Here is a 9,673-nt window from a genome sequence, read left to right as displayed (position 1 = left end):
TTCTAAGTTCTCTTGCACCACTCTTTGCTAACATTATTTTGTGTTGCTTCAAGTTAAATTCTCATTTAGAGAAGCAACTCCTTGCAAGAAAGAACTTGTGTTTATCTTCTTCTTAACTAAGCCCTCTTGCATTATTCTCCACTAACATTTCTAATAGTATTGTTATTGATTAATTTCCGCACTCTTTGAAAACAATACTCATTGCAAGCGAAGGTTTTAGTTTTATACTCTGATAATTGTGAATCTTGTTCTAACCACTAATCAAGGGATCCAGTTTGTATTTAGAGATATAATTTTCAGGTTTCGCCTATCCACCCCCTCAAGGCGACTTTCAGGTACTCGTCAAAGCGCCAAGCACTCGACAAAGGCCCGGTGTTGGAACTGGTCCAGGTGAACCAGTAACCCAATAGGGGGGTGGAGAGAGTGTTTGCAAAGTTCAACGGGGAATAGCAATAGCTCTGTTAATCTGCCCCCTCAAGGGTACTGTACGGGGGTATTTATAGGTGTCCGAGTGCCTACCGCCCAGAAACAAGGACGTTTATGCCCTCGGGAACCCAGAGTATCCTCAGAGTATTCCCCTAAGGGGAGGTTACTGGCTGTCATTATAGAAAAGGCTTATTACAGATGAGGCCCGTAACACGCTTATCCCTGCGGGGCCCGTTATAGTGGGCCGAATCCCATTTTGGCTTCTGGACCCGATGAGGACGTGACGCCAAGCGGACATCGTCGGAATCATGCCTTCGTCTCGTGATGGATAAGAGCGAAGGCCGCCCACGAAGTCCAGTCTCGAAGTCCTCATCGGACCAGCGTCCTTGGTGTTGTTGGTGGAGCAAGGCGACGAAGGCGACAAAGGCATCGAGCAAAGGGTTGCGTCTTCGCCTTCGCCCCAACATTTGCCCTCCGAGGGACCAGTTCGACTGAGTCATCTGGTGCCAAAGACAACGCTAGATGGTGGAGACGCTGCCCTCGCTCGAAGTGGTCCCACGGGGGTTTTGAGGTGACCTTTGATGGACGTGGCACTGTTGGACTGCGGGTTTCCCGAAGCGCCGCGTCGTGTGTATAAAAAGGGCGGCGCGGCTCAGGCTGTCTCTTACCTTTGCGTGCGTCGGAAAACCCTAAGCTTTTGATACCGCTCGCTCGCTCGCCTGTCCTCCTTGTTCCTCTGCATCGGAGATCTGGCCCGCGTCAAGCAAACCGCATGCCGCCGCCAACGGTACTAGCAATGTCGTCTTCTTCCTCATCTGCTGCGAATGCGCCGTCGGCCGATTCGTCGTCTGAAGATACTTTGAGCGATTTGGCGGCAGTGGAGTTATTGCCGGGCCACACTGTGGAGTTCGGTGTTTTGAGGATTTCCTCGGTTCGCGTGCAGGATATGCAGCAGTTGGGGTACTTTGGGAACGGTGTTGGGCGCGTCCCGGGGCGGAAGAGATTCCCGAGCCTGAGGGCGAGTTAGTCGTGTTTGAGGCGTTCTTCATCGCCGGCCTTCGCCTACCTGCGCATCGTTTCGTGGCGGAGGTCTTGCAGAGGTTTGATGTCCAGGTCCACCAGTTGACACCTAACGCTGTGGTGGCCCTAGCGAAGTATGTCTAGGCGGTGACTTCGTACGGCGGTCAGCCTTCCGTAGAGGTCTTTGCCAAGAATTATTTTCTGCACTAGCAAAAGAGAAAAAATGGAAGTAAGATTGCATAGTTTGGATCGTGCACCTTCACGCCGAGGACCAGAAATACTTCGGCGGAAGTCGTGGAATTAGTTCCCTGTGCTCGCAACAAGTGGGGCAACTGGTGGGATTATTGGTTTTATGTTTCGGGAGACAAAGTCGAAGACCTCCCAGGGCTCCCTGTGGCCGTAATGTGCTCCCACTGTTATGTGGCATTCCTACCATTTGAGGTGGCGGAGGACGATGAGGACGAAGGGGCCCTCCGGTGCGCTACCCGCATGAGCAGCGGGCGCGATTTGGTTGAGGAATTCATGTTATGGAGTGTGGCCCCTGGCGCATGGCTGGGTGCTTGGCAAAGTATGCCCTCGCCAGATGCCTACCTTGGGCTAGCAGCTGGTGCGAAGTCCGGCCTTCGCTTTGGATCTGTGCAGCTGAGACCCAGCCGCATTCATGCGTGAAGTGGAGTATGGGGCTGTGAGGATTGTAGGGCGGTATGCGCCGAGGACAGAGAGTCTGCAGAGTTGGGATATTCGTGGATCCAATGTTCGCTTGAATCGTGTCTTTGAGTTAAACCATTTGCCATATGGTGGCTACCCTAGAGACGACGCTGCTACGGCTGTCGACCGCCACGGGAAAAAGCCAGTGGCTGTGGCTCAGGAAGGCCCTTCGCGGGAGGCTGCCCCGGCCATTAAGAAGAGAAAAATAGGTGCTGCAGTAGAGGGGTTGGGGGTCTCTGATCGTTTTGCTGTCAAGTTGATGGGAACTTGTGCGGCCCTCGGGGGAAGGATGTCTTCGCCCGAGCTCTGGGAGTCTTAGGCACGAATGCTGAAGGTTACCGGGGGTCGATGGCCAAGGAACGTTCCGATTCCTTGGGCGGCCGGTGAGGACATATTTACGTCTCGTTTGGTACGTGAGATGAAGATTTTTCCTTATGGACGGAATATTGCTGCTGTTGTATCGGCAGTGATGGACAAGGATCGTCAAGATGCGGCGCGGAAGCGCCGGGATATTGCTGCTGTTGTATCGGTAGTGATGGACAAGGATCATCAAGATGCGGCGCGGAAGCGCCGGGCGTTCACTAGGGTCAGGGACCCTAGTTGCAAGGTGAAGAGGGCACGAGGAGGCGCGAAGTCCACCGCCCCTGGCAGCAGCAAACCACCGCCGGCTGCAAAGTCGACCGTCCCCGGGCCCAGCAAGTCTTCTGCGGGTTCGAGGGTTGTCGCTTCCAGCGTGGGGAAGACGCCCTCGGCTAAGCCCACGAAGGAGCAAAGGCCACCGTTGCCGGTGCGCACCGGCGAAGCGGCGGCAGGTGGTGCCGACTTCGACATGGACATCTACGTGGAGGATTACCGCGTAGGTGGTGTCATGATGTTTGATGCGCACATGGGCCAGGGACTTGTTGGTGAGTTTTTAACGGGGAATGGGTCTTGAACAAGATTTTGGTGCAGGGTCGGATGCTGGGAAGCTGACTGTTGTCCCGACTCTGGTGGCGGCCACTCCGCCCGCGGCGGCGGTTGGAGCGAAGGGTATTTTGCAGGACCCATGGTCCAAATTCTGTGCCAGCGGCGAGATTTCGTCGGCCGCCGCCGCTAAAGACGTGGCGGGCTCTGTGTCCCAGCAGCTGAAGCATGCATCACAGCAGCTAAAGCATGTAAGTCATCTTGGACTTTGTTAGTTCATTGTGTTTATGTGGTTGCGAATCTGATGGATTTTTTGTGGCAGGCGGCCGCCTTCGCTGACCATGTTGCGTCGGGCGCCCTGACTTTGGAGTTCGCTGCTGAGAGGCAACGACTTGAGGGTAGGATCGAGCGCCTCCGGGCGCAGCATACGGATGCTGTTCGGGACAAGTCAGCTGCGGAAAACAAGAGCCGCAGGCTGACAGAGAGGTTGGCGGTTGCGGAGGCCGAGAAGGAGGATCTCAGGCGTCAGTTGGCGGAGGAGAGGAAGGACGCGAACAGAGCCTGTGCTGAGGCGCATGCTGCACAAGCCGAGGCCCAACTTGCATGGGCGGAGGCCAGTCTCGCCCGCCAACGCGTCGAGGAGATGGAAACGAGGCTCTGCGGCCTGCACGATCGCTTGGACAAAGCGGAGGCCTCTACGCGCACGGAAGTCGACCGGACGCACACGCAGCTCGTGGACGCGTACCGGGAGCTTAGTGCGCGGACTGCTCCCTTTGAAGCGTCCGGTCAGGAGGTGGGCCTGCGCTTTCTTGGGTGGCTACAGGAGGAGCTGGAGGTGCTCCCGACGATCATGACGGGCCTCATGTCCTTCGCCTCCCTCATCACCTGCAAAGGGGCCATGAATGCCTTGTCCTGCGAGGGATGCATGCACTTCGAGGTCTTCGACCGATTGGACGAAGACTTCGAGCGCAGAATCTTCCAGGTCGAGGACCCTGTGCTGAAGCGGTCGGCTGGGGCGCTTTATGATAGGATGTGGGGCCCTCACGAACGTGAAACTATCTAGGAGAGGTCCGACCGGGCGATGGATCAGTTAAAAGTGTGTATGTGTGATTATGTGTGTGGGTATGTATGTGTATTTGTGTGGTTGTTGAATGAATGTGTTATTGTTGTTGATGGCGCATGATGAAGAGGTTGAGGACCTTGGTGATCTGGATAGCACACTGCCCGAGGCGTCGGGGGTGGAGCTGGCGCCGCCAACCGATGTTGGCGGGGGGCCCTTGGTGACCCCCGCGCCGACTAGAGCTGGCGAAGACCCCGCGCCGGCCACTGCGTCAACGGGTGAGGACACTTCGATGGCGGTGGACGAACCAGCTGCTGAGGACCCAGCGGCGTCGGCCGGGCCTTCGCAGGTGGCGGAATAGGGGCTAGGGTTTTTGGTGTAAACTTTTGTTTTTGTGATACTGAACCTCAGTGCTACGTAGGTTCCGACATTTGGGCCTGCGCAAGCAACCGCTACTGTCAATACTATTTTTGTGGCGGCCGCAACCGTTGTGCCTGCTGGTGATAATTTGTCTGGTTCTGGATCTGAGTGTTTTGAGTCTGATGGAGAGTCTGAGAGTTCGTTTTCCTGGACTGAAGAGTCCTCAGATGAAGGCTTGGATTTTTTTTGCTGCATTAGATGTGGCCGCGGCGGAGTCCTCGCCGCGTGTGGAGGTTGGCGAGGCGGCTGATCTTCCTAGTGCGAGGACCAAGTACAGGCGGCGAAGGGTGGTGTCAAAGCATAGCGTGGGTGAGGTTTCACGAAGTGGTAGGCACCGTCGTATTGGGATGGAGCGAGACCGTCTTCGTGTGGACCGGATTGGTAAACGAGAACCGTTGTCCCCGCTGATTGGGACGAGCATAGGTGAGGGGGATCTGTGAAATCTATTTGAGGGTGAGGAATTGAGAATAATGTTGTTTAATTATAGGGAACTGGGTATCATCCCGAAGGTTGAGCCGATGTAGTATAAGGTGCCCTCGCTGTGTGTATGTAACTGCAACTTGTATTGTAATGTGGCATGTTGGCCGTTTTCGCATGCCTGTGCTGATCCGGCTGCACCCGTAGGCGACTTTTTACGCGGAGTGTCGATTGACGTGCTTGTTGCGCTTATCCGGCGGCACCCTAAGGCGACTTTTGCACGGAGTGTCTGTTCGGAAAAGACTTCGATGGCGCGCTTATTGTGCTTGTCCGGCTGCAACCTTAGACGTCTTTTGCGCGGAGTGTCTTTTAATAGAAAACTTCGCTATTCCGGCTGCACCCTTAGGCGTCTTTTGCACGGAGTGTCTTTTTAAGAAAAGACTTCGATTGACGCACTTGTTGTGCTATTCCGGCTGCACCCTTAGGCGTCTTTTGCACGGAGTGTCTTTTTAAGAAAAGACTTCGACTCACGCACTTGTTGTGCTTATTCCGGCTGCACCCTTAGGCGTCTTTTGCACGGAGTGTCTTTTTTATAAAAGACTTCGATTAACGCACTTGGCGTGCTTGTTCCGGCTGCACCGTTAGGCGTCTTTTGCACGAAGTGTCTTTTTGATAAAAGTATTCGATTAACGCACTTGGTGTGCTTATTCCGGCTGCACCCTTAGGCGTCTTTTGCGCGGAGTGTCGCATGCGAGGGTAGCCCACGCTACCTGTCACGGTGACTTCGGAGTGGTCGAATGCCGAAGACCGTCAAAGCGGTCTTTTTCGACACGTTGTGTCTGATTTTTGTTTTTGCGGGGGCTTTTTGCTGGTATATTACATGGCTCCGCCTCGTTAAAAACCTCACCCCCCGGGAGGAAAAGAGTGCGGGCCGGAATAACATTGTTTGCTAGATTACAAGGGCACGTGGGCCCTGATGGTTAAACAAAAAATTTACGGAGATTGTCAATGTTCCAGGAGTGCTCTAAGTCTTCACCGAAAGGGGTTACTAGCCTGTACGCGCTGGGTGATGCCTTCGACTTAACGATGAATGGACCTTCCCATTTCGGCTCTAGCTTGCCCCGTGATTCTGCCTGGGTGGTCCGGACGAGTACGAGGTTTCCTTTGTTGAACTCTCTTGGGACAATCGCGTTGTCACGCCAGGCCTTGGTCTAGGCCTGATATTTGTTGAGGGCCTGTAGGACGAGGACACGGTCTCCGTCGATGAGATCCTTGGACGTTGGCTCGTCGACATCGGGGACCGCTGATGTGCTTGTTCGGGGCGACCCATGCTTTAACTCCTGTGGCGTCATGGCCTCGGATCCATATAGTAGACGAAAAGGTGTGAATTCGGTTGCCCGACATTCTGTCGTGTTTAGGGCCCAGACCACTTTGGGTAGTTGGTCGGCCCATTTGCCCTTCTTGTCGTCGAGAAGTCTTTTCTTGATGGCAGTGAAAATCTTGTCGTTGGCGCGCTCGACGACACTGTTGGATTGTGGGTGGTATACCGAGGCGAAGACAGGCTTGGTGCCAATGGAGAAACAGAAGTCCCTAAAGTCCTGGCTGTCAAACTGTTTGCCGTTGTCAACTGTGAGTTCGGACGGGACTCCGAATCGGCAGACAATGTTTTGCCAGAAGAACTTTTGGGCGGTCTTCGACGTTATTGTGGATACTGCTCTAGCCTCGATCCACTTGGTGAAATACTCGACGGCAACGAAGGTGAATTTGAGGTTCCCTTGAGCCGTAGGTAGTGGTCCGATAATATCCAGACCCCAGCGTTGAAGTGGCCATGTGTGGGCGATCAGCTTGGTGTACTGCGAAGGGTTGCTTGACCGGGGGAAAACTTCTGGCATGCTTCACAAGACCTCGTGACTCGATTCACAGCGCAGATTATCGCGGGCCAGTAAAATCCTTGACGAATTACCTTGGCAGCGAGGGCCCTGGGTCCTGAATGGGAGCCGCAAGTTCCGCTGTGGACTTTGCGAAGGATCTGAATGCCTTTGGTTTCGGTCACACATTTTAGCATGGGCTCACTGATCCCCTTTTTGTACAGCTGGCCCCCGACTAGTGCGAAGTCCCGGCTTTAGTGCTTGAGGCACTTGGCCTCATTGATGTCACTTGGGTGGTAGTGTCCTTGCAGATACAAGGTTATTGGGGCCCGCCAATCCTCAGTCATGATGAGGTTGACGATGCGATGGCCTTTGGCGTCATTAGTTACTTGTAAGCCCTCTGGGTTGTGGACAGTTGGTGTGCTGATGACATGGTAGAACACGTCGGAGGGCAAGGTCTTGCCTCTAGCCGCTGCCTTAGCTAACACGTCGACCTCTTCGTTCCTGGCGCGGTCCACATGTTGTAGGGTGAAGCCCTTGAACTGTCTCTCGAGACTGCGAACGGCCATGAGATACTGCATGAGCGCGAGGTCTTTTGCTGAATATTCTTTTTCGACCTGACCGGTAACTTCTTTGGAATCTATCTTGACTATGCAGGTGGTGACACCGAGTGCTCGCAGTTTGCGAAGGCCTAGGATGACAGCTTCGTATTCTGCTATATTGTTGGTGCATCTGTCGGATTCCAAGGCAAAGCTAAGGCGTGCTGCGTATCGGTGCTTGACGCCTGTGGGTGACGTGATAATTGCCGCTGCGCCTGCCCCCGCATGGCACCATGCGCCGTCGCAGTGGATGGTCCACACCTTCTCTGGAGACTCTTCTTGCTGCCGTGTTGGCCAAGTCTGCCAGGACCTGCGACTTAATTGCTGTCCTGGGTTCGAAGGTGATGTGGTACCCGGAGAGTTCTACTGCCCATTTGGCGATTCGAACGGACGCCTCCGGGTTTCTGAACAGTTCTCCCAGTCCCCTGTCCGAGGTGACCCGCACCTTGAATGCCTCGAAGTAGTGGCGCAGCTTGCGCGATGCCATGACAACTGCGTATGATATTTTTTCTAATTCAGTCATGTTGCACTTGGAGGTCGTGAGGACTTCAGAGACATAGTAGACTGGGTACTGCCGGGTCATGCCCTCTCTGTCTTGCTCTTGGACTAGCGCTGCACTGACTGCATATGGCGAGGCTGCGATGTAGAGCAGCAGAGGCAGCGAGGGGTCGGGACTGGTGAGAATTGCCAAGTCTGACATGTGTTGCTTGAGTGATTCGAAGGATATCGTCTGCTCTGGTCCCCACGCAAAGTCTTTTGCACCGCAGAGTGTCTTGAGAAAGGGTAGACTCCGCTCTGCGGACTTGGAAATGAATCTGTTCAGGGCGGCTAATCGGCCTGTCAGACGTTGGACATCCCTGGTTGACTGCAGGGGTGTCATGTTGATGATTGCTTGAATCTTGGTTGGGTTGGCTTCGATCCCGCGGTGTGACACCAGGTAGCCCAGTATCTTCCACTAGCAAACTCCGAAGACGCACTTCTCGGGGTTGAGGCGAAGTCGTGCGTCCCGCATGTTTGCGAACGTCTCTGCGAGGTCAGTCAGGTGATCTTCTTTATTTTTGCTTGCGACAATGATGTCGTCCACATACGTGAAAATGTTGCGGCCCACTTGGATTTTGAGCACCGTCTTAGTGAGGCGAGAGAAGATTGACCTAGCGTTCTTGAGTCCCTCTGGCATCCTGATAAAGCAGTACGTGCCGAAGGGTGTGATGAAGTTGGTGCTGGCCTTATCTTCCTCCTTCATGTATATCTGGTGGTAGCCGGAGAAGCAGTCGAGAAGGGACATGACTTCGCATCCGGCTGCACTATCGACTATTTTGTTGATCCGTGGCAGCGGGAAGTTGTCCTTGGGACAGGCCTTATTGAGGCTGGTGAAGTCGATGCACATGCACCACTTGCCGCTTTTCTTTTGTACCATGACTACGTTGGCGAGCCACGTAGGGTAGGCGATTGGTTCGATGAAGTTGGCTTCCAGCAGGCGGTGCACTTCGGCTTTGGCGGCTTCTGTCTTTTCGTCGGACATTTTGCGCAGTCGCTGCTTTTTTGGGCGCACCGAAGGGTCGATGCCTAGACCTTGCTCAATGACGGTGCAACTGACTCTGACTAGGTTGAGGGCGGACCAGGTGAAGACGTCCTTGTTTCTAGAGAGACAGGAGATGAGTTTGTCCTCGTCTTGCGAAGTTAGGTATTCACTTATTACGACCGTTTGCTTGGGCGTTGCCGGGTCGAGGGGAACTGTCTTCGTTCCGTCGTTGCTCTGCAGCTGTGCCTTTACTTTTTCGTCGGCGGCTGGGCGGGTCGCTTCGGAGACTTCGCGCTGTGTTGTAAGGCAGTGTACGTTCCGTTGACCTGGAACGAAGTCTCTCTCAATGTTACGCGCAGTTTGCTGGTTACCGTAAACTGTTACCACGCCTTGCGGACCCGAAATTTTCATGCAGAGGTACAGTCCATGAATGGCCGCTTCAAATTTATTGATGGAGCCTCGACCCATTATAGCGTTGTAGGGATAGACCATGTCGACGATGTCGAAGGTGACCTGTTCGCTTCGCGCATTGGGTGCTACGCCGAATGACAGGGGTAGTTCTATCTTGCCCACAAGAAAAGTGCCCTTGCCGCCGAAGCCATATAGGGGGTTGTCCGAAGGCTTGAGTAAGCTGTGGCTGATGCCCATGCGGTCAAAGGCGTGCAGGAAGATGATGTCTGCTTGGCTGTCGTTGTCAACTAGGACTTTGTGCAGGTCCCAGCGTGCTACG

The sequence above is a fragment of the Zea mays genome, chromosome 1 (assembly GCF_902167145.1).
Source record: "Zea mays cultivar B73 chromosome 1, Zm-B73-REFERENCE-NAM-5.0, whole genome shotgun sequence".
Lineage (NCBI taxonomy): Eukaryota > Viridiplantae > Streptophyta > Magnoliopsida > Poales > Poaceae > Zea > Zea mays.
This window is presented reverse-complemented; position numbering follows the sequence as displayed.